This window comes from Thalassophryne amazonica, chromosome 16, assembly GCF_902500255.1.
Source record: "Thalassophryne amazonica chromosome 16, fThaAma1.1, whole genome shotgun sequence".
Lineage (NCBI taxonomy): Eukaryota > Metazoa > Chordata > Actinopteri > Batrachoidiformes > Batrachoididae > Thalassophryne > Thalassophryne amazonica.
Genome location: NC_047118.1, coordinates 13,726,429 through 13,753,045, shown reverse-complemented (window position 1 = coordinate 13,753,045; position 26,617 = coordinate 13,726,429). Strand labels below are relative to the sequence as shown.

The window sequence follows — 26,617 nt, the reverse complement described above, 5'->3', positions numbered from 1 at the left end:
ATTTGACTTATACAATCTGAAACTGTGGATATAAGTACTTTATTCTGAGAATAGCCAGCATTGATTTTATTAACATCCTGGTGTAAATAAGGTATCACCACATGTGTAGAACTTAAAAAGAATGATAGGTTGAGTTTTCATTAAAAAACAACTGCAATGTGGTAAAATGTATTCATAAATATGAAAAAACAGGCTCTTAATTATTAACTATCGCATACTGTATTTTTTTTCTCAAGATTTGTTTTTGCATAAGTTTGAAAAAACAACAGATCATAAGTTTAGGATAAATTACTTATCATGAATTTAATTTTCGGAGTGGCACTAATGACAACACTCATACTGAACATAATTTCACTTGCGGGTGATTCTTAGACTACGGGCACTTATTATGTCCTTTGATCATATTGTATGAAAAACAGAAAAAAGGGGAAATTTCACACTTTTATAGTTATCTTTACAATGAAAGTGTGTTAAGAAATTTGTTCTAGTAGTCTATGACTTTTTCACCTTTTTTTTAGCATCATTATATGCAAATATTGCCGTTTTGTGCTTGTCCCACACCAAGACTTTTGATCTTCAACGATAAAAATGAATGGTAAAGAAATGTTTTTTCTAATGTTTTAAAATATCTCTGAATAAAATATCAGTAAAATAATCAAAACATAATTGGGGTATTCAATGTCATACAACTGTTGTGATTTTTTTAAACAAAATGTAGTTGTCCCACACTATTGCCATAATTTCCACCACAACACTGTAATGTCCCGTTAAACAGTTTGTATGAAAGATTGTTTGGGTAGTTTCTATGGAGATAAACACTGACATCAGAGCACATGTATATAGTGCCAAATCACAACAAACAGTTGCCCCAAGGCGCTTTATATTGTAAGGCAATGGTGTGGTGGAAATTACATTTACAAGGCCAATAGTGCCCATAGTTAAAGAATCACCCTTGCATAGACTGATTTTGGAGATCAAGCAATAATTGCAAATGGGCTTTCTGAGGTCCCAGATAGCTTTTCTGATTTCCTTTTCTAACTTTCAGAATTTAGTAAATTAGCATATGGTCCATTGATAGTTATGTGTAGAGTCCCTAGAGGCAACTATTTTTGGTTTCAAATCTGGGCAAATGCAGTCCCAGAAAATTCTGAATGTGACAAACAAGAAACAGGTGTTGTAAACAAGTCAATGCTGCTAAAAATACAAACTTGCAGAAATAAAGACACTATTCTGACATGGTTTTGCACATAAGACTGGCATAGCATGTTTCAAGTACACACATATATGTCAGAAGGTGGGGGGGCATACCATATTCTGTCCCCCCTGGTTGAAAAGGTGGGGGGGACATGCCCCCCATCCCCCACCAAATTGCGCCCATGCATATGGAGTTGAGGCAAGAAGGACATCAGGTGTAAAACTTGTGCAAAATCAACATGCAGATCCACCTCGGATCTGCTGTGGTGACCCTGAGTGAAACAAGGGAGAAGCTCAAGGGACCTACTACCACACAAATAAAGGTATTTTGTAATAACTATCACTCAACATGACATTTTTTTTGGTGAAAACTCAAAAGTGACTACTGGTACAACTTTTAATATATGGCTTAAAATATCACATTGTGCTTCACTCTTAAGTACAAAACAGCATCTTAAAATGCTGACTGGAACCAATAATATAAACTGTTAAGAAAAGAGAGACATCCAACTGTAAGAACAATTCAAAATGGATTTGAAAATAGAATGAAGCATACCATGAGAAAATCTTATTCCTCTACGGAGGCATGGGAGCAACAACAAGTTGTCAATCTAATTTAGAGCTGTCCAGAGAAAATATAATATTTGCTGTCCGTATTCAGGTTGACCTAAGGTTCAGGGACCCTGTCTGCTGCAAAAGCTTGCTTTCGTTTCACCTTGAATTGTCAAGACAGCCCAGCTCCAGACCCTGAGCTGACTGTAAGTGTATTTTTACACCAGCAGTAAAATATTAATGTTAAAAATAAATATGTTATCTATACCAATCACAGTTCTCCTAGCCTTGCCAAAATATCAACAATTATAGCATAAATACCATTTTATGAAACCTTTTTGACCATGATGAAATTTTAATCATGTTGCTGTAATCATATGTTGTTATCGCCTTGTGAAACAATTTCACAGAATTAAACATTATGTAAAAAAAATAAAACCTCTTTTTAAATGAAATTAACATTAAATTAACATTAAACAGACTGCAAGAAAGGAGGCACACCAAGGACAGGACACCACGCACACTCTTACCTGAGGTCAATTTAAAGACTCCAATTCACTGAACCTGTATGCCTTTGGAAGAAGGGGGAAGCGGGAGTATCCCAAGGGAACCTATACAAACATGGAGAGAACATGCCGACTCCACACAGAATGGAGCTGAGCATGGGTGGAACAAAACTAAGACGTTCTCGATGTGAGGCAAGATTGCTACTCACTGATCCATCATGCTGCCACAAATCAGTTCACAAGTGAGGATAAGATTATCTGTGAGATCAGTGAGGCATCTGAGGTACTGCAAATGTTGTACCAGAACATCATGGTGAAGGATGAGCTGAGCCAGAAGGTGAGGCTCTCAATTTACCCACTGATTATGCCATCTTCACCTGTGGTCATGAGCTTTGAGTCATGACTGAAAGAAAAAGATAGCAGATACAAGCGGTGGAAATGACTGTAGAGTATCCAGACTTACATGTTGGGGAAAGTGAGGAACACGGACCCACAACAGGGGGCACAAATGAACGGACAATGAAGAAAGTCAAATAACAAGGTTTTACTGTTGTGAACACGCACAACAAACACAACAGATCACAATTGTGAAATAAACCAATTCCAACGGTGTCGTGTGGGCAGGCTCGACGATAGGAGACGTCCGTCTGAGTCGAACCGGAACCACCCGATTTCCTCTGCCACCGAACCCCGGGAATACTGGAGCCGCCAAGTCCCGAACTCCCAGGTGGCCACTGCCTCCGCTCGTCAGATCCGGTACTGCTGGCGAGGAACAGAAACAGTCAGATGTGGGTGCGGCTGCACCCAGCAACACGTAGGGTGGAAACACCACCTCCACCTCTCGTCAGGAAAATACTGATAAGTGCAGGAATGTGAGTACTTATCCAGAACAAGTCCAACACAGTCTCCAGCTGTAGTATTCACTATCTGTACACAAGCAACAAAGGATTACTGTCAAGAAGACAACACAATTGGCTGAGTACGTTACCTTCCTAGTAGAACGATATCTCGGCAATGAGATGGAGATGCCGTCCAGCTGATATACCCATCAGCTGATGGGTATCAGCTGTTTCAGTTGATAAGTGACGGCTGTCACCTGGGCTGCTCCAGTGAGGCGGCAGCGCCCTCTGGTGCCTGGAGCCCGCACTCCAGGCGGGGCGCCCTCTGGTGATGGTGGGCCAGCAGTACCTCCTCTTCAGCGGCCCACACAACATTACATTTGAGGACAAAGCGAGAATTTGGCATATCTAGGAGCTCAAAGTACAGCTGCTGTTCTTTTATGTTGAATAACCAGCTGAGGTGGTTTGGTCATCTGGTGAGGATGCCACCTAGTCACCTCCCTAGGGTAGTCTTATAAGCACATCCAACTGGGAGGATGCCTCAGAGAAGACCTAAGACATTTTCCAGCTGGCTTGGGAACACCTAGAGATTTCATAGAAGGAGATAAGGGGTCTGGCTGAGGATAGAGAAGTACGATATGGGTGGCTTACTTTGCTAATACCGCGACCCAGACCCAGATTAGTAGCAGAAAATGAATGAATGAAAACAAAATCGGCATGAGTAGGAAACACAATGAGCTTTTAATATGGACACAAAAAGACACAAATGTAAAAGCATTTGGCTGCAGATTTTCTTTTCCATTGGTGTCATTTTGCACTCCACAGCTGAGAGAATAATAATTAGTCACCACACTACATACATATAATCCAGTTCACTGAGCCCATTTTTGCAAAGGCCTTCATTTGTGTGAAACAAAATAGCAGGGGGCATCAGGAAACACCCACACAGTTTGTGCAGCCGTGAACCAACACTTTGTGCTCTTTCTGTTATGTGAACCACTGAAATAGGGATCCAAAGACATAGATTTGGATATTTGTCCAAACATAGGTAGAGATTATAAAATGCCAATTGTATGTGCATATGAGTAAATCCTTTCGGCTGCTCCGTTGTTTTCACTCGGGATTACCACAGCAAATCTGAGGTGGATCTGCATGTTTATTTGGCACAAGTTTTACACCGGAAGCCCTTCCTGACACAACTCCATATATATATACACACACACAAGGTTGGGTAGGATTACTTTGAAATGTAATCCAAAAGTAATCAGATTACAAGTAATCCAAATGTATGTACATACATACATACATGTAATCCACATGTATTCTTTCATTATAATCCTACCCAACCTTGTATATATGTTATGTGTCGACGCGGATTGAGGAGCGAACCTGCGTCAGACAGGACCCAGCGCTAAAAATAACCAGAAAGCGGTTCCAAACAAAAACTATTTATTATACACCTGTGTTTAAAAGTGTAAAAACATAAAAAACAACGTCCCTCTGGTGGGGTGATCCGCGGCTCGCTCTCCAGCGCCCGCAAGGATTAAAGCCGGCGCTCCTGGACTTCCTACCACCGCCAAACACCCCCCAGGTGGACACGACAAACTGATTCTCTGTGAAGCAAAGAGACGGTGAGGTAAGTCAACAGATACAACTATATCTTCCAATAAACACACGCTGCCAGCAACACACTCAGGTCAGTGTCCTTTTTTTTTACTTTATGCAAATGAGCAGCTTCTCACAACAAGTGGAGGATCACTTATCCTTCACGCCACAGCAGTGAGAAGCAAACTGCGCAATACTCTTTACACTTCCAGTATACTGTGTAACAAAACACCAAGTTACTATCAACAAGTACCTAAACACTTAATTACCTTTCGTGTGTGCTGACAGCATGTGTCCTCACCCCTCCCTGCTTCACGGGCTCGATGTGTCAAACCCAGGCGCGGTCCTCAGCGTCTCACAAACGAACGTCACAAGGTCGATTTCCCGGCAGTTCTGCTTGAATCACACATGACTTAAATGCAGAACACCATCCAATTATCTGCTTCAGCTGCAAGTCGTCCAGGTTGCACGTGAGCACCAAGCACAGGTGCTTTCCATGATGTTGATGAGGGTGAAGACTCTTCAGCCAGCACCTTCTTCACAGACAAATCAGCCCTCATGCCACCTGGAGAGCAAAGAAAAGAAAAGAACACCAAAACATCCAGCCACGCCCCCCCCAACACACAACAATATATATATATATATATATATATATATACGAGGGCTGTCAATAAAGTATAGGTCCTTTTTATTTTTTTCAAAAACTATATGGATTTCATTCATATGTTTTTACGTCAGACATGCTTGAACCCTCGTGCGCATGCGTGAGTTTTTCCACGCCTGTCGATGACGTCATTCGCCTGTGAGCACTCCTTGTGGGAGGAGTCGTCCAGCCCCTCGTCAGAATTCCTTTGTCTGAGAAGTTGCTGAGAGACTGGCGCTTTGTTTGATCAAAATTTTTTCTAAACCTGTGAGACACATCGAAGTGGACACGGTTCGAAAAATTAAGCTGGTTTTCAGTGAAAATTTTAACGGCTGATGAGAGATTTTGAGGTGATTCTGTCGCTTTAAGGACTTCCCACGGTGCGAGACGTCGTGCAGCGCTCTCAGGCGCCGTCATCAGCCTGTTTCAAGCTGAAAACCTTCACATTTCAGGCTCTATTGATCCAGGACGTCGTGAGAGAACAGAGAAGTTTCAGAAGAAGTCGGTTTCAGCATTTTATCCGGATATTCCACTGTTAAAGGAGATTTTTTTAATGAAAGATGTGCGGACGGGTCCGCGCGTTGGGACGCAGCCGGCGCGGTGCGGAGGCACAGGAAAAACACCTCTGTGTTGATAACCATTTGTAAAATCCAGTTGGCTTTTGATGGCTTTCAGTGGAGTGAGTATATGAGAAATTGCTTAACAGCTGGACATGTTCCAACTTGTCCTTAAGGCTTCCAACGGAGGTGTTTTTCCTGTGGCGGAGCATCGCGGCGGCTGTGAGCCGACACTGCAATCCGTCCACACGTCTTTCATTAAAAAAAATCTCCTTACTTATTGACAGACCTTGTATATATGGGCGGCACAGTGGCTTAGTGGTTAGCACTATTGCCTCACAGCGAGAAGGTTGTGGGTTCAATTCCCGTGGCCTTTCTGTGTGGAGTTTGCATGTTCTCCCCATGTTTGCGTGGGTTTCCTCCGGGTGCTCCGGTTTCCTCCCACATCCAAAGACATGCGGGTTAGGTGGATTGGAATCTTTAAATTGTCCGTAGGTGTGCGTGTGGGTGTGTCTGTGTTTGTTTGTCTGTTTGTGGCCCTGTGACAGATTGGCGTCCTGTCCTGGGTGTACCCCGCCTCACGCCCTATGACTGCTGGGATGGGCTCCGGCGCCCCCGCGACCCTTAATTGGACTACGCGGTAGAAGATGAATGAATGAATGAATATATATATATATATATATATATATATATATATATTTTTTTTTTTTTTTTTTTTTTTTTGGAAAATACCTGTGTGTCTGACAGATATTTTTTAATTTTTTTATTTTTTATGGTGTAGAGTATTTCAGTTTGAAAATACCTGTGTGTCTGACAGATTCAATTTATTCTGCTGCCACTCACCACCATCGGTGTATTTCTGACAGTTTCTCTGCTGTAAACTGAATTGCTCATTTATTTATTTTCTGTATTTAATTTCATATGAGGTAACACATTTATTCTTCATCTGTAGATGGGAACATTTTCATACTCTGCCCTCATCATATTTTACTTCAGCACTGAAGTCAAAGACCTGCCATGTTCTATTTTTCTGTAGCACCATTACAGCATCATTATGTGCGTGCTCTAGAAAACATGCTGTGCTGCTTTAGTATTGAATGAGCGATGGAGTTGCACAGCAGTATCTTGCTTTCATGAAGCTATCAGGGAACCCATTCTGCTTGCAAATGTGTGTTTTTTTTTTTTTTTTCTAAAATCTACTGGAATTTGTTACAATTCAGGATACAATAAGCATTAGTGCTTGTTTATTTTTTAGAAAATGGAACTTCAAAGTTTTCTGGGTGTCAAATGATGTAGGCAAGTGTTGAAATGGATGCACTTGTGCACGATTTTAGTCCTCTTCAGGCTCAGCAATTGTGGGTTCAACCCCATTTGCAATGTCTGGCGTATTTTGAAAGAAGGCATTAATGAACAGTAAGTCAGCAAAACTGGCAGACAGCTTTCACAACTCCAGTCGCAAACAACACTGCACATCGGAGCGGACTTATAAAAGAACAGCGGTAATTAAGCGGCCTGCTGCTCGCACTGTGCAGGCTGTTACTTGTGACTGTGCTGATTCTATGAAGATTCTTCTGCTTTCGCACAGCCACCTCCACCCCAGCTGCCACACTTTTCACGAAAGGCAATCTACATTAGGCAAACACTTGATTGACATCTCACGTCTCAATGAAATACATCAGAGAAAATATATTCACCCACAACCTTGTTAACCTGTCAAAATCACAAGTTTTTTCTCATTGAGCCTATTTTGCCTGACGTGTGCTTGGCAAAAAGTGAAAACACTCTCAGAAAAAAAGCAACACCTTTTTTTTTCTCATTCTACCGCATTTACATTAATGTTTAACTTTTGGCTGCATGCTTCATTTTTGTGAGTGTGTTATCGCCAGTGTGATGAAGGCTTTTCAGATAACTGTGTTAGAGTAATATTTATTTATATATTAAGGATGTATATTTCATAGAAGGATCCATATTGTACAACCTGGCTCATGTGTCAAGGTCGATGCATTTTTTGCTACCATCTGATGCTCACTGGCTGCAGGAGAAGTCTTGATATAAATCCTTCTGAGGGTATAAATGCAGCAAAGAAACACTTTCAATCAGCCTCCAGTTTTCTATTCAAAAGATGCTCCAATATGTTATGCTCCACCAGTACTGCTTTTCCTCAGCATGTAGGTGGCAATATATTTGGCCAGTGATTGTTGTTTTGTCTGATGTGGACAGAATTGATGTTAAGGTGGATCGTTCATTCTTTTTTCAATTTCAATTTATTTAGTTTATATTGCACCAAATCACAACAAAGCTACCTCAAGGCACTTCACACAAGTAAGGTCTAACCTTACAAATTCCTAGAGCAAGCACACAGGCAACAGTGGTAAGGAAAAACTGCCTCTGATGATATTGCGGAAGAAACCTCAAGCAGACCAGACTCAAAGGGGTCACCCTCCGCTTAGGCCAGTCTACTGTACCATAAAAGTTTACAATAAAGAACACAACACAACAACAATTGACAACAGTCCATGCAAGTGTCCAATCAACTGTCAGAGGACAGGGAGTTGGGCGTTGAGCCACTCGTTGGATCTGTTCCTACAGCAGAGCCCGGCGTCCACCACACAAATCATTCAATCCAGCATGTGGATCCAGCTGCATCTTGAATAGAGAGAAAAACAAAACAGAATTGGTCAGCCAGAAAGGCTCCACTTAAGGTATAATTTTTCAGCATTAAGCAACAGGAAAACAGAATAAATACTAAGGTGATCACTGAACACTAGCCCTAAGCTTCACTAACAGACCCAGATTTTAGATAAAGTTGAGGCTGTGGCCTGCTCTCTTTACTAATAAAATGAATTTAAATGGGTGGGAAGTATAGTAACATACTATGTGAGTATGCTAGCCACACAAAATGGAGAATAAGTGCATCTTAAGTCTGGACTTGAAAGTCTCTACAGAATCTGTTTTATTGATGCAGGGAGATCATTCCACAAAACAGAGGCACGATAAGAGAAAGCTCTATGGCCCGCAGACTTTTTATTCACCCTAGAGACACAACATTTTTCTGTTCTGTTCTCTGTCTGACCTCTTGCCTAGTGATAGGGATGGAGATTGGGGGGTGGAGGTGGTCTAGTGACCTTTTATGTAATATTTGGATGATGGAGATGTTTTACACCAGATGAGTAGGGCTGGGCATTAAACCATCTCAAACTGTGATTGCAGGTAAATCAATGGCAATTTCTATGATAAGCCCTGCACCCATGTATGAAAAATCAACCCAGAATGCATTGCGATGTCAACATCCATTCATTTTGCCAATCAATGCATTTCTGGTTGCATTAATCAAGTTCACATTGTGTGAATAGATTTTGTAAAAACATGAATCTTGTCGCATCGGCATACTCAGAATTATAATAAAAGTAAGTTTATCTAAAGCTAGATGACAGTTCTTACTGTATGCAATATATTCCAAATATAATTCATATTTCCTCAGTCCTCAGCATTAGGGTGATATACATCCATCTGCTGAGAAGTAATCTTTTGTCGTTTTATTTATTAATGACATGTCTTTAGCTGGTGAGCTGTTGTAACTGCAGTATTGCTGGGTCTCACTGTTCTCACTGTTTTAATGTATTGCTTGAGGCTCTCTACAAAATCTGTGAAGTAGTGTCACTCCTGCCCTTTTGGTGGCAGTAATACAGCAATAAGCAGGTTGTACATGTAGCATTAATTGCAGAAGAAGATGGAAGATGGTGGCCATGTTCTACTTTTTAGGATTTTTGTTGGAAACATGGTCAAGAATGACAATTATTCACACTTATATTTATTTCTGAATAATAGCTGCATTTATAAAACTATTATATATGCTACATTAAATTAACACAAGATTAAAATCGGAATTTAAAATGTAATGATCTAAAACAACAAACAAAAAAAAATACAAAGTTATGATTTTATGATTGTTATGAAATGTTATGATTGTAAAACATTAGCTCATTGGTGGTAGTGATACAGCCATAATATAAAAAATATCATACGAATGTCATTCTTAACACACCTTTTGTGACTTGTGGAAATTTGAGATAAAAGATATAACATGAAAAGACATGGGGCTGATGATGAATATTCAAACAGAAACTGAATTATCCCAAATAATGAACACATCCAACAGTTGCAGCACATTTAGTAAATCTGTCTTTATATCCATATAAACACCAAAGCAGTTGCACAGGAAACACTTGGACACACTAATATTTCAAATTAATAAATCATCAGAACAAGAAAGTTGGCTTTTTTTCCCCGTACTTTCAGATGATACATTTACTCTGGGCCAGTTCTTTTCTGAATAGCTGCTTTCTTTGTGTTGGATTCATTAGAAACTTCACAATCAATAACCAAACATTTGCTACAAGTTTATGATAATTTCATAAAAGGCTGACGTGGAACACAATATATTATCAGCAATTTAATTTCTAAACAGTTGTGGTCAAAATCTGGACCACAGTGAGCTATTTTGGTCCTCATAACCATGTGCACTCCTCTGCACATAGCAGCTGAGCAGAATCTGTCAGATCGGTGCCAGTGCTCAACCTTTCAATGCTCCGGGTCAATGTCCTGGAGAAATGCCAGCTATTCCAGCGCCTCTGGACCATATGGGGTCTGCTTCTTCTCACCAACCCTCCCCAACCCCTCCACCTATCCACCCACCACCACCTTCTGCAGCCTTTCCTCCAGGGCTGAAACCTGACTGTCTTTGCTGGGCTTTATGATGAAAAAAAAAGGAAAAAAAATGTCAACGCCTTCGAGAAGCGAGACCATTCCAGCTGGAAGAGAGCAGCATAATGGAAGGATACCGCTCTTTGTGTGCATATAAAAGTGTCAACTGTACAATGAAATTAAATATGCACTATGTAGCATTAGTGTGTGCAAGAGATCCATATCAATCCCCAAAAAAGCATAGCTATTGCCAACAGGTTTATGAGATTTTATAATATTTTTATAGAAAATCCTCCAAGGAACTGACGGGAGGGGGGTGTGTGTCAGGTAGCCATTATTTTTAAAGGTACTGGGATTCAGCTTGGACCAGTATTCCTTCATACTCACCACCAACAAAGTCACTGTGAATGGAAACACAGTCTATTTATCAGCAAGGGTTCAATGTCAGTGTGTCCAGAATCAATGAGGAAAACAAGTGAGTGGTAAGTTCCCCGCCTTACTGGAAAACCACTAAGGGCCGTTGGGCAAGGTCTTTAATCCCCTATTGCTCCCCGTGTGTAATGAGCGCCTTGTATGGCAGCACCCTGACATTGGGGTGAATGTGAGGCATAATTGTAAAGCACTTTGAGCATCTGATACAGATGGAAAAGCACTATATAAATGCAGTCCATTTAACATTTAAGAGCTAAAAACTCACTTCTGCAGTCAAACACACAGAAGTTTTTTTAAAAGTTGTACGTAACCAAAAATTTTTTGCTTTAATCTATTCTCTTTATCTATTTATCTTTTATTATGGTTACTGGGCAACCGGGTCAAGCTGCCCTGGTTGCCCAGGTCTATAGATCTATAGACCTACAACCCACCATCCTGAGGATGTCATCAAGAAAGCCTGAGTACAAAAAGTATAAAACGGTCAGAATTCTAATTTCACTACCCCCCCCACCCCCAATCCTGATGATGTCATCAAGAAAGCCTGAGTAAAGTGGTCAGAATTTTAATTACACCACCCCTTAGACAAAAAGAACTTTCACTTTAATTCTTTTTGGTTACTGGACTAACGCTTTAATCTATTCTCTTTGATTCTATTCTCTGTGATTCATTGATATTCACATTTACTGTTACCTATCTTTTGTGTGTAATTTTATTATAAATTCGATTGCAAAACACAGTCTGCATGAAGGACTTCAAATGTGTTTGCCTTTTAACCAAATATTTCAACTTAGTTTGAGGAGTCCACCTCTTATAGTTCTGCTGGACAAACTTTAGCCCATTAAATATTACATTTGTAAGACATCAGCATGACAAAAACAAATGATGGTCAATTGTTTTATTAAAATGATTGACATTTGGCCTACGTCTAAAACAGGTTAACCCGGGCAGCGCCGGGTACCCCAGCAAGTATATATATATATATATAGGCCTGGGTTACCTTCTGAAAACTTATTTTTATGTTGTGCATTTTTCCAAATTGCTTCAAAATTAACCCACAAAAAACAAATAATGAAAAGTGAATACTTTTATTTTTTTAATTTATTTATTTATAAAGGATGCTGTTCATCGCTGCACAAGATTTTCAGCCATGCAGATTTTTCACCCAGTACAAGCAATAATAAATGATAAAGACCAATTTAAAACACAGGTTTGTAAGCATTTAAGAGCAACTTCAGCGCAAAAAAGAATGACATCAATCATCATCAATGTCAAGCTTTTATGCATCCATTTTTGTCAAGTTCAAATAAATACCGTTAGCATAGCAGCTGTGATTTCCAGCCTGTGATGTTGACATGAAAAATATCACACATTTTTTTCATGTAAATAATAGTGGCAATTATGCTGAAGTCCGTCATTGTCTTCTCCATGTGACAATAATTGAACAATTTCATAAATTCGTTTTCTTCTACTTATCTGAGTCTGGGTCTGGGTAGCAGGTCATCCCACACTTCCCTATCTTCAGTCAAGTTCTCCAACTCTTTCTGAGGGATCCCAAGGTATTCCCAAGTCATCTGGGAGATACTGTACCCCCTCCAGCGTGTCCTAGATCTTCCCCAGGTGTATGTGCCGGGAAGGCCTCCCTTGAGAGTTGACCAGGGGGCAACCTTACCAGATATCTGAACCACCTCAGCTGGCTCCTATTGATGTGAAGAAGAAGCAGCTCTACTCTGAGTCCCTCATGGATACCTGAGCTTCTCAGTCTGTCCTAGAGTTGAAGCACAGACACCCAATAGGGGAATCTTATTTCCACCGCTTGTGTCCAGGACATTGTCCTTTCAGTCATTAGCCAAAGGTAATAATCATAGGTGAGGATAGGAGCATAAATCTGGCAAATCTAGCAATTCTCCTTCTGGCTCAGCTACATCTTCTCCATGATGGTACAGTTACACATCCACAAAACAGCATATGCAGTCTTAAACTGTCTGTCTTGCTCGCGCTCCAATCTAAAATGAGCAATAATTTATAATAATCTGGAAAGTATTCACAGGGCTTCACTATTTGTTATATTACTTATTCAAAAATGAATGAAATACATTTTTCCCTCAAAATTCTACACACAGTACCCCATAATAACAATGTGACATTTTATTTTGTTTTTGCAAATTGATTCACAGGCTTTGTACTCACAGCTCAAAATTGAGCTCATGTGCATCCTGTTTCCACTGATCATCCTTGAGACATTTCTACAGCTTAATTGTAGTCCACCTGGGGTAGGTAAATTCACTTGTTTGGACATGATTTGGAAAGGGACACACTAGGCATGTGAATCTCATCATTGACAACGATTCGATACGCATCTCGATACACTACCAGCGATATGATACATATAGCGATACTGATGATACGATGTGATATGATTCACCCGTCCCCGATTCAATGCGATTTGATATGTATTTGATGGCGATTCAATTCCTCACAATGTTATAGGATGCATTTTGGTGCAATGCAATGTGATTCAACATGATGCAAAGAAATTATACAACAATTTAAATAGAAAATAAAAAGCTGCAATTCAATATGGTATTATGGTATTATTATTATTATTATTATTATTATTATTATTATTATTATTATTAATTATTATTATTGTTTTAGGTGCATCAAAAATCTCCAACCATTCGTGGACCTCCATGTTTATTATGGTAGAAATGTGCTTTCTGGCTTCTGCCCATGTTGAAGACAAAATGCGAAGCAGGGAAGGTGCATTTAATGTGCCTTTGGAAAAAAATCAATGCAAGCATGCAGCGAGTGATGTGATCACAATTTCATCCATCAATTGAATCGATGAACACTGAATGAATCAATACACTCGCATCGCGCACGTTTGTATCTAGATACCAATTTGTATTGATTAATCTCCACATGCCGAGCACACACCTGTCTACATATAAGGTCCCACAGTTGACAGTGCATGTCAGAGCACAAACCAAGCATAAAGTTAAAGGACTTATCTGTTGACCTCTGAGGCAAGATTGTCTCAAAGGAGAAATCTGGTTGAAGGGTACAAAAACATTTCTGTTGCTTTGAAGGTCCAAATGAGCACAGTGGTCTCCATCATCTGTAAATGGAAGAAGTTTAGATCCACCAGGACTCTTACTAGAGCTGGCTGCCCATCTGCCCAAGAAAACAACTTTTTTCATGTTGTCATTATGGGGTGTTGTGAGTAGAATTTTGAGGGAAAAAATGTATTCGCTCCATTTTGGAATAAGGGTGGAATATAAACTGTGGAAAAAGTGAGCACTGTGAATAATGTATCTATAGAAGTTTGAGTAAATCCTCCATAGGCTCTGAGAGCCATTGTTTCTGTATTCTGCATTAAAATTTCTATATAAAACTAAATTTAGTGGAAGCTAATTGGTTTGGTAATGGTTTATCCAACCAAGCATAAAGTCAAAGGACTTATCTGTCGACCTCTGAGGCAAGATTGTCTCAAGGCAGAAATCTGGTTGAAGGGTACAAAAACATTTCTGTTGCTTTGAAGGTCCAAATGAGCACAGTGGTCTCCATCATCTGTAAATGGAAGAAGTTTAGATCCACCAGGACTCTTACTAGAGCTGGCTGCCCATCTGCCCAAGAAAACAACTTTTTTCATGTTGTCATTATGGGGTGTTGTGAGTAGAATTTTGAGGGAAAAAATGTATTCGCTCCATTTTGGAATAAGGGTGGAATATAAACTGTGGAAAAAGTGAGCACTGTGAATAATGTATCTATAGAAGTTTGAGTAAATCCTCCATAGGCTCTGAGAGCCATTGTTTCTGTATTCTGCATTAAAATTTCTATATAAAACTAAATTTAGTGGAAGCTAATTGGTTTGGTAATGGTTTATCCAACCAAGCATAAAGTCAAAGGACTTATCTGTCGACCTCTGAGGCAAGATTGTCTCAAGGCAGAAATCTGGTTGAAGGGTACAGAAACATTTCTGCTGCTTTGAAGGCCCAATGTTATATGGCTGGGGGGGCCTGGCTGCCGGTTTGTTTCTGTTGTTTGGTTTTCCTCCCAGGTGGCGTGCGTTTGGGACTGAGTGGCTGTGTTGCTGAGGCTGTCAGGACCTCACCCTGATCACCTGCGACTCGTCAGGACTCACAGCTGTAGTGCATCTGGATGGATTGGAACATGTTGGCATTTAAGACTGGAGTGCACAGTGTGTATTTGCCAGAGACTCGACCTTGTGACCAGACGGGTGAGATCGTCGTCTCGGGAGCCATCTCATCAGCAGCGGATGCTGAGAACGTCCAGGTTTGATGCACAGTCTGTGAAAGAGGAGGGGGTGAGGTCTCACGCTCGTCAGCACACTTCCTGAGGTACGTTAGATTTTGTGACTAACAGTTATACAGTCAGTAAATGTGGTGTCCCTCACACCTTATTGTATTGAGCTGTTTGTTAGTCATGTATCAGCTTCCACTGCAGTGGAGTTTTGTGAACGGGATGTTCCATGCCTGCAGGTTGGGAAGCTGATCAGTAATCAAGCCAGGAAGTGTTTGCTGTTTGTACACCTTTAAGTGTTCTGTGTGTAGAGTGTGGACTCACATAATGGTTCCTTCTTTCACAGACTCGGTTGTTGCGGCCACCTGGGGGGTGTCGGCGGGGTCCTTGGGTCCGAAACAGCTTCTGGCTCCGGACCGTTAGCGCTGCTGGGAGCGCACCACGCCAGGCCGCACTTTTTTATTATATTATCACTGTTATGTATTAAATTCAGTTATCCTTTGAACCGTGCTCTGCTTATTTCATACTGGGTCCTTCAAATGCTGGTTGGTTCTCCGAGCTGCGTCCGACACATAACACCCAAATGAGCACAGTGGCCTCCATCATCTGTAAATGGAAGAAGTTTAGATCCACCAGGATTCTTACTTAAGCTGGCCGCCCATCTGCCCAAGAAAACAGCTTTTTTTCATGTTGTCATTATGGGGTGTTGTGAGTAGAATTTTGAGGGGAAAAATTAATTTGCTCCATTTTGGAATAAGGGTGGAACATAAACTGTGGAAAAAGTGAAGCGCTGTGAATAATGTATCTATAGAAGTTTGAGTAAATCGTCCATAGGCTTGGAGAGCCATTGGTTCTGTATTCCACCTTAAAATTTATATATAAAACTAAATTTAGTGGAAGCTAATTGGTTTTGTAATGGTTTTCAAACCAAGCATAAGTCAAAGGACTTATCTATCAACCTCTGAGGCAAGATTGTCTCAAGGCAGAAATCTGGTTGAAGGGTACAGAAACATTTCTGCTGCTTTAAAGGTCCCAATGAGCACAGTGGCCTCCATCGTCTGTAAATGGAAGAAGTTTAGATCCACCAGGATTCTTACTTAAGCTGGCCGCCCATCTGCCCAAGAAAACAGCTTTTTTCATGTTGTCATTATGGGCTGTTGTGAGTAGGCTCTGAGAGCCATTGGTTCTGTATTCTGCATTAAACCTTATGTATACAACTAAATTTAGTGGAAGCTAATTGGTCTGGTAAACTTTTTTCAAACTTAGCGCAAAAGCTAATCCGCTAACAAAAACGTTAGCTTTGCTAATAAGCTGAACTGTACCCACCTCTGGGTCTTACAGATGTTAACTCCGGAACATAAACACAATATTTCTGACCAATGAGGGGGCTATGTGTTCACTTGTGGTTCTTCCTTATACCCTTTGGTCTACTTATAAATGTTGAGATAACAAAAAACACCATGGAAAAAGTGTAGCACATTTTGGTTTTGGGTCCGAACAAAACAAGTGAAGTATTAGGTGTGAAAATGACCTACTATGTCTTGAGGAAAAAGTGGTCTGTTTAAACTCAGCTGGGGGGTGGGGGGGATAAAAGATTGAAGCATGGTGTGCAGGGGCAGCTGCAGGACTAACCCTGCCAAGGACAGAAAGCTCCCGTGCCTGTTCGGTGCCATGAAATGGGTCATTGAGCAGCTAAATGGAGTCATTATGATGAGTAATTAAAAGAATACTGCTGAAGACTCCCAAAATCCTCTTTTCTGTTGGTTCCGCTGCTTTTTTTTTTGTCACGGGTATTTGCTGAAAGGCAGGTGCCGTGGGCCACTTAGACCCTTCCCCCTTTGACTGGCATGGAAATACCAACCATAGAAACTAACTGACTTTCATTATCTATTGTCTGTTCATTTACTGGAAATATATTAACTTTGCAGATTTCCACTGCTGATTGTTGAAGATTGAATTTTGCCCGTGCTTTTCATCTGATACGGCACATTGCACGCTCTGAATCATAGGGGATGAGAACACATTAGAGCAAAAGGAGTAATGTGAATACTGATTACTGCACAGTAATCTGGAGCTTAATATGTGTGTAAGTGGGAAAACTGCAGCCTTCCACTGATGCGTCACTGCACTCTGAGAGGACTTAAATTGAATCACAAAGCAGAGATGAAGCCTCGGTACGATTTGGATTTTTTTTTTTCCGCGACTTCTTTTAGTGAATAGAAAACACCGTCTCCTCTTTGTTTTAGCGTCCAGTAAAAAAGGGCATGAAAAATGTTGCCAGGCTTTCCCCCTGGGTGGTGTAGAGAACACATTCTCATTCACTGTACGGGGAGTCATTGGGGGAGACCTGATGTTTGATTAATTAGTAAAACCAACTTTGCTGGCAAGAGCAGAAATGGAAACAGAGGATTTCATTAGCTCGTACTTGCTAGATAAGGTTAATGAGGTGGTTCCAATTCTTTTACAAAAAAAAAAAAAAAAAGACGGAGAGAGAAGGAAAATGTTCATGCTGGGGAATTTATTTTGGAGACTACAATGGAAAAAAGAAATTCCTTTTTTTTTTTTTGCTTGTCTCCTTTCTGCAAGAGCTATTATCTTTGCCTTTTGGATGGCAGTTTCCATGAAGAAAAACCTATGTGATTGTACACCAAACTCTAGTACAGTAAAGCATATATATATATATATATATATATATATATATATATATATATATATATATATATATATATATATATATATATATATATATATAAAGAATTCAGATGCAAAACCCAATAAGTATTTTTTTTAATGGAGAAAAATACAGTTGAAAATGGAGATTTAAAGGAAACCATATTCAGAAATGCACAGACTTTCATCAGTAAAATGAAAACAGTTTATTCAAATTCTTTCATATTTTGCACAATGATGGTCCCCTTGACAGCCAAGTACATATTGGCCTCACCTAAAATTTTTATGGTTTTGGAGATACTATGTTTTGCATCTGAACTCTTATAGATAGATAGATAGATATCTTTTGGGCTGTTGTTGTGTTGGAAGACAAACCTATCTATCTATTTACCTATAGATAGATAGATAGATAGATAGATAGATAGATAGATATCTACCAGGGTCATAATTATTAAGCTTAATGATGCTAATAGTCAGTTCTGTGTCCCTTTTGTTGGATAACTGCCAGCAGTCATAGTTTTCAACAAGTCTCAGACATGTCTCCTGAGAAATCTCAGCCCATTGGTCTGTAGTGAATCTCTCAAGCTCCTCCGGATTTGGTGGTCATCTGGCATAGACCTTGGTATTCAATTCACCCCACAAAATTTTAACGGGGGTTCAAGTCCCGAATGTTCAGGCCAGTCAATAATGTTCACTTTGGTGTTGTGCAGGTAGTTCTTCACCAGGAGTGACATATCTTTTGGGTTGTTGTCGTGCTGGAATACAAAGCGATGACCCAGACCCAGTTTTGCTGCTGACTGCTTGAGGTTTTTTCTTTCCAAATCTTCACATATCCTTCTTCCTTCATGGTTCCTCCCACCTTAAGGAGATTCCTAGTTCCAGAAGCACTGAAGCATCCCCACAGCATAATATTCACACCGCTGTGTTTCACTGTGGGGATGGTATTCTTTGGGTTATACTCCTCTCCCTTCTTTCTTCAAACATAAGCAACATCTCTGTGGCCAAAGAGCTCCAGTTTTTCCTCAAATGACCAAAGCACATGCTTCCAGTCTGCAGAATTCTCCAGGTTGTCCTAAGTATACTTCAGTCTGACTTGTGGGTGCCATTTCTACAGAAGTGGAGTTTTTCTTGGTCTGCCACCTCAAAGTCTAGTCCTGTCCAGGCCTCTAGTGATTGTCTTCTTTGAGACTACAATTCCTGACTTGACTAATCTGACTTCAGAAGATGGTTACCAGCGTCCACCTCAGTTACCAGCTGAGGTGGACACTGCGGACTACTACAAGTACCTGGCTATCCACATAGACAACAAACTGGACTGGACTGTCCACAGATGCTGTATATAAGAAAGGTCAGAGCCAACTGTTCTTCCTCAGGAGGCTCACATCTTTCAAGGTCTGCAGGAATACAGTGCAAATGTTTTACCACTCGGTGGTCTACAGCTTCATCTTCTATGCTGTAGTGTGCTGGGTGGGGCACCAGGCTGAACGTAGCTGGGATGAACAGACTCAACAAGCTTATCAGGACAGCTGGCTCTGTCCTGGGGGTTTAGCTAGAGTCTGTGGTGGAGGTGTCAGAGAGGAGGATGTTGAGGAAACTTCTCAGCATTTGGGACAACACCTCCCACCCCCTGCATGCCACACTGGCATCCTGTCAGAGCACCTTCAGCCACAGACCGAGACCACAGAGGTGTACCACAGAATGGCACAGGAGGCCTTTCCTACCTGTGGCAATCAGACTGTATAATCCCCCCCGCAGAATTAATACATAATGAACAAAGTTAAACAACATTGTTCACTGTTTACTGTCACTGTTTCAGTACTCTGGCAAAATAATTTCCTTTGGGTTAAATAAAGTTGATCTTGTTCATATTTTTTTTTTCTTAACTCATACACTAATCTCTTATAATTAGGCAAAATATAAGGTTCATGTTGTGAAAAGTGTAGGAACATGGACCCACAACAGGGGACACAAATGAACGGACAATGGAATAAGCCAAATATAACAATTTAATGTTGTGAATGTGCACAACAAAGCAACAGACAACACAACTGAGATCAACAGTCAAATTAGTTGCGCTGATGTGTGAGCAGGCTCGAGGATAGAAGACGCCCGTCCAGAAAAGAGCCGGATCCCACACGCCTTCCACTCCACCGGACCTGAAGCAATCCTGGAGCCACCAAGCGCTGGGTGCTCAGGTGGCCACTGCCTCCGGCTGTCAGATCGGGTACTGCTGGCAGGAAGAACAGACAGGTGATGGTGGGTGCGTGAACACCCAGCAAACAGTTCAACATAAAGGTGGAAAGCACCTCCACCTCTCAATCACAACTCTCACGGAGCTCGTACAGATCCTGAATTCACACTAAACAGAGTCTGCAAACTCAGAATTAATGTCAGTCAAGCACAGAAGTAAAGACGTTACCACTGTATGGCACCAAAAAGGCTGAGACGTTTACTTGTTCGGTAGACGGTTTCTCGGCAGTGAGGTGAAGATGCTGCCCGGCTCTTATGGAGGTGTGGATGATGATGATGAGTGACAGCTGGCGATGTTGATGAGTGACAGCTGCCACTCCCGGTTGCTCCGGCGCCCTCACGTGTCTGAAGCCCGCACTTCAGGCAGGGCGCCCTCTGGTGGTGGGCCAGCAGTACCTCCTCTTCAGCGGCCCACACAACAGTTCACCTGTTAAAAATCTCTCTTGAAGAGGAAAAACACCTTTTGCACTTTTTTCTCTACTGTCAGCGCTTACATTTGGGAAATTGTTTGTATTATTGTAGTGTACTATTTATTATTGCCCTTGTTTCTTTTATTGTTAGAGTTGATGTTTAGTGATTTGCTTCCTTGGAACGGTCTAAACAAATAGTCTCTATAATTATTATTAATAATAATAAATGTGTGTAGCCAGTCTGCTCTGTGTAAAACTGATCCTGTCAGCTAAGCAGTATGAGGCTTGGTTACCACTTGGATGGGAGTCCTCTTCGGAACACCAGAGACTGTGTGTGTGTTTCTCCAGGTAAAACTGGAGTTGCATCAGGAAGGGCATCCGGTGTAAAAGTTGTGCTCAATACCAACGCGGATCTGGTTGTATCCGCTGTGGTGTCCTTGAACAAACAGGAGCGGCCGAAAGGACAATTATAATAAATGTGTGATTTCGTTTTTCACTGAAAAAAATTTGGAGTGATATTTACTTGAAAAAAACCTAGGAAAGTTTTTTCACTCAGAAAAGTACATTTTACTTGCATATATTAGTTTTTTCTAAAATAATAACTCAAGTAACATTTACTAGCAATTATCAACTGAATATTTTCATTGAATTTTACTCTGTCTTTATTCATAAAAAGTAAAACTTTTCAGCTGTTCCCCTTGTTTTCACTCCAGTTTGGATCTGCATGTTGATTTGGCACAAATTCTACACTGGGTGCCCTTCTTGATGGAGAAATGCAGCAGGGGTGGGGTTTGAACTGGGAACCTTTTGCACTGAAACCAAGTGCACTAACCACTTGGCCACACCTCTGCCTACTATGGATTATTAAAAATACTTAAATTTGTCAGTGAAACAAAAGAAATTCTGTTTAGAAAAAAGATGCATCAAAATGCATCGATGGTTGTTTTATAATGAACACATTCATGAACTAATGATCCAAGATCTGCTGTGGCGACTCTGAGTGAAAAAAAGAGCAGCCAACGTGCAGGGGTGGTGGACGAGTGGTTAGTGCACTTGGTTTCAGTACAGATGGTTCCCGGTTCAAACCCACATTTATCCATGTAATGTGGAGGTGCGTCAGTAAAGGTATCCAGTGTAGAATTTGTACCAAATCAACATGCAGATCCAAAAATGGATCTGCTGTGGCAACCTGGAGTGAAAACAAGGGGAACAGCTGAAAGGTTTTACTTTTTATGAATAAAGACAGAGTAAAATTCAATGAAACTATTTTGCTATTAAATGTTACTGGAGTTATTCTTTAAAAAAATAATATATGCAATTAAAATTTACTTGGAATTTCAGAGTGAAAAAACTTTCCTAGACAGCGTATCCTATCTATCTATCTATCTATCTATCTTCAAAACACCTGGGTTCATCATGTGGCTGTAACATGACTGTATAAATAGTCAAAGTACATTAAACTACAAAGAATCTCAGCATTTTTGCTTACATGTTTCTCAATCATTTATCTTTCCCCAGAACTCAAGAAAAGAAATCTGTGAACATCTGCACTACCGGGAATGCCCTCAAACACTGACAACTTCAAGTTAGATTGCAGAGGTGAGTGCAGGAATTTGGCACGTTTCTTGTCAACAGTATGGCAGCGTGAGCATACCCTTGTCATCTTAAGAGGATCAAACAGAATCCATGGCTAATCCACCAGTCAATACACATGATGAGCATAGTGCCAAAGAAAAGTCGGTTAAAGGACGTGTCATCTGCAGAGCTTGAAGTCTGATCAACACTATGAGGATTAAAGTGTTTGTTTGGAGTTTCAACTTGTTTTCTTCTTTCAGTGCCATGCTATGAGCACCAAAACAAAACACAGCCATGTGTATTTATTAGGCAACGATTTGATACGCATCTCAATACACTACCAGCGATAAGATACATATAGCGATACATGACGATACTGACAATATGATTCACCCCGTCCCCTATTTGATGTGATTTGATATGTATTTGATGGTGATTCAATTCCTCACAATGCGATACGATGCGATTCAACACAATGCAAGGAAATTGGACCAAAGATTCAATGGAGTGGCTATACGCCCAACTATTGGTTCAATAAAGTAAATAAGCGAGCATATACGCCCAACCACAACCGACCAATGATCGCACTTGTAAGTTCACTTCCGGTTTCAACACGGGGGGGAAAAGGTGGATATTTTCTCACCGGCTGCGGGAGGGTTTGCAGCCCACGGAGGGGCTGTGATCTAAAACGGTTCTGCTTGGCTCATCACACCCAGGGAACAGTGTCAAACTAACACCATCTTACAACAAGCAGCATTTTGTTCATAAAAACTGTTTTGTCATCATTAACAGGCTTCCGTTAAAAATACTTATGAAGTTTGTCTGCTTTCATCCACTATGGTGTTTTTTTTTCCACAGTAATTAAACCCAGCACCATTAAATGTGTCAAAGATACCCTGTTTTCACACCGCAATAGAGTCTTAAAAAAGTGGTTAAAAAATGTAATTTAGATGCACAAAACGTGTCAAATACATGATCATGGTTGGGCGACTAAGGTAAGACATTGTATTTATCTGCCCAATGGTTGGACAAATAAGGTAAGACATTGTATTTATCTGCCCAACGGTTGGGCGAATAAGGTAAGACATTATATTTATCTGCCCAGCGGTTGGGCAAATAAGGTTATACATTATATTAATATACCCAACGGCTGGACAAATAAGGTAAGACGTATTTATCTGCCCAACGGCTGGGCGAATAAGGTAAGACATTGTATTTATCTGCCCAACGGCTGGGCAAAAAAGGTAAAACATTGTATTTATCTGCCCAACGGTTGGGCGAATAAGGTAAGACATTATATTAATCTGCCTAACAGTTGGGCGAATAAGGTAAGACATTATATTTATCTGCCCAACAGTTGGACGTGTAATGTTCAATGTATGACTTATCTGCTCAATGGTTGGGCAAATAGCCTTTGCCAAAATTCAAATAGAAAACAATAAGCTGCAGTTCATATGGTAGGTACTATGGTATTCTTCTTCTGATTCTACTAGAGGCAGAGGATTTGTTTTACTCCTTATAAGCAGTAAATGTACCAGAGTCAACATTAAGGAACAGGAATCGGATCCTTCATATTTGGAACCTGTTTCATCACTGTCAGAACTTAAACAGTAAACAGTAAGACAACATGACTCTCAATGAGTGATTTAAATTGAGTCATTCATTGACAGAGTACCGCCTTGGCACACGGCATCGGCAGCCACGACATTCTTTACAAACGACCTGCATCTTGTCAAGTTTCCCATAATTTTTTAAAAAGCCAAAGTATTTCCAAACGCCTGATTTAAATATTTGAGGTGCATCAAAAATCTCCTGCAACTGCTTGTGCTGTTGTCGCTTGCCTCCATGTTGAAATAGATTTGTTGCAGTAGAAATGTGCTTTCGGGCATCCGTCAAAGTAGTGATGTTGCATTCAATGTGCCTTGGAAAAAATCGATGTAAGCATGCAGAGCGCGATGCATCACAAATTCACCTGTCAGCTGAATCAATGCACACTGAATGAATCGATACACTCGCATTGCGCACGTTTGTATCTAGGTACCGATTCGTATAGATTAATCTCCACATGCCTAGCATTTAGGATTAAAGAGGAAGCATGGACCCCTCGTATATTCTAGTTTTGAATGTGTGTGTGTGTGTGTGAAAAGGGTTGCTGCAGCGAAAACCATACACCATGCAAATTTTGTTTGTTGCGTCAACTGTTCCACAGCTTCACTGTAGAGTGGAACAGAGAAGGATTTTCTTAAAGGGAAGACATGAAATTTTAACTCAGTTTTGCCAGATGGCATATTGGGAGAGTCAAGACAAGATTTTCATCTATGCCCTATGTGTGGTTTGTCCATATATATATATATATATATATATATATATACACGAGGTCTGTCAATAAAGTAACAGTCCTTTTTATTTTTTTCAAAAACTATATGGATTTCATTCATATGTTTTTACGTCAGACATGCTTGAACCCTCGTGCGCATGCTTGAGTTTTTCCACACCTGTCGGTGACATCATTTGCCTGTGAGCACGCCTTGGGAAGGAGTGGTCCCGCCCCCTCGTCGGATTTTCATTGTCTGGAAATGGCGGAATCAAAAGGACTTTTTCTCCATCAGAATTTTTTCAGAAGCTGTGAGAGACAGGCACCTGGAAACCATTCGAAAAATTTATCTGGCTTTCGGTGAAAATTTTATGGGCTTCACAGAGAATAAGGTCTGTTACTACAGCTTTAAGGACCCCTTTAAGGATGCTCGGCGCGCCGCGCTCCAAGCTGCGATGACGCGGCACAAGCCACCGTCCCCTGTTTATGAGAGGCAATTTGAGAGGTTTTGAGCCTGAGCCAGAAACAGTAGGCTTGGTTCTCTAACTTCAGCATTCTGAGAAACCGACATTTCTCAACATTGTTCCCAGTGAGTCAAAATGTCCTACTCTTGAGAAATGAGTTTTTACTCGCAAAGCATTTTTTTCATGAATCCATTCCAACATGTTTCAGATGTGTTCTCTGAAACCATGTGATTGAGAGATTTATATGAATCTACATCTGGGTAGCACAGTAACTCAGTGGTTAGCACACTTGCTTCACAGCAAGAAGGTCTGAGATTCGATTCCATCCATTCCCGAGTCCTTTCTGTATGGACTTTGGTGTTGTATGGCTGGGGGTGCCTGGCTGCCTTTTGTTTCTGTCTTTTGTTCTGTCTTTTGTTTTTCCTTCCAGGTGGCTTGCGTCAGGACTGAGTGGCTGTGTGGCTGAGCTATCAGGACCTCACCCTGATCACCTGAGGCTGGTCATGTGCAGCTCGTCAGGACTCACAGCTGTGATGCATCTACATGGATTGGAGCATGGTTGCATTTAAGTCTGGAGTACACAGTGTGTATTTGCCAGAGACGCGACCTTGTGACCAGACGGGTGAGATCGTCGTCTTGAGAGCCATCTCATCATCATGGATGCAGAGACCGTCCAGGTTTGATGCCATGGTCTGTGAAAGAGGAGGGCGTGAGGTCTCACGCTCGTCAGCACACTTCCTGAGGTACTTTAGGTTTTGTGACTAACATTAGTACAGTCAGTAAATGTGGTGTCCCTCACACCTTATTATATTGAGCTGTTATGTTAGTCGTTTAATCAGCTTCCACTGCAGTGAGACTGTGAACTGGGTGTTCCATGCCTGCAGGGTGGGAAGCTGATTGGTAATTAAGCCAGGAAGTGTTTGCTGTTTGTGTACACCTTTGAGTGGTCTCTCTGTGTGTGGAGTGTGGACTCACATGATGGTTTCTTCTTTCACAGACTCGGTTTGTCGCGGCCACCTGGGGGGTGTCGGCGGGGTCCTTGGGTCCGAACTGTTTCTGGCTCCGGACCATTAGTGCTGCTGGGAGCACACCGGCATTCCACCACACCAGACCGCGCACTTATTTGTTTGTATTTTGCACATCACTGTTATGTTATTAAATTCAGTTATCCTTTGTACCGTGCTCTGCTTATTTTATACTGGGTCCTTCAAACGCTGGTCGGTTCTCCGTCCTGCGTCCGACACATAACATTTGGATGTTCTCTCTGTATCTGCCTGGGTTTCCTCCCACCATTAAAAGCATGCATATTTAGGGTCTGACCAAGGCAACATCTCTACATCTTTAGTTGGCCCCATGACACCAGCCTGTGGCTGTCCACTGCTCCTAGTGGTTGGATTGTGTCTCACTGTAATTAGGATGGATTAAATGCAGAAGATAAATGTTGTCGTATGTACAATAACTCTAAGGCTATACAATATAACAATAAGGTTCGTCATCTTCATCATCATACATGGGCTATGATGTGATTCAGGAACAATACTTTTTATTATTGAAGGATTCACTGCAATGGAATTCTTTGTTTAATGTAGACACTCATTTTCCATTATTAATTAGAATGAGCAAAAAGTGGCATGTTTCA

At 40.9% G+C, this 26,617-nt stretch overlaps 1 protein-coding gene across 1 annotated transcript in view; it reads left to right on the top strand.

Moving 5' to 3' along the window:
- Positions 1–26,617, top strand: part of elfn1a (extracellular leucine-rich repeat and fibronectin type III domain containing 1a) — a 229,527-nt gene that overhangs the window by 160,631 nt on the left and 42,279 nt on the right. Inside the window, exon 2 of the mRNA XM_034190056.1 lies at positions 22,144–22,224. The gene's annotated coding sequence lies outside the window, so the exon portion shown is untranslated. The remainder of the gene's footprint in view (positions 1–22,143; positions 22,225–26,617) is intronic.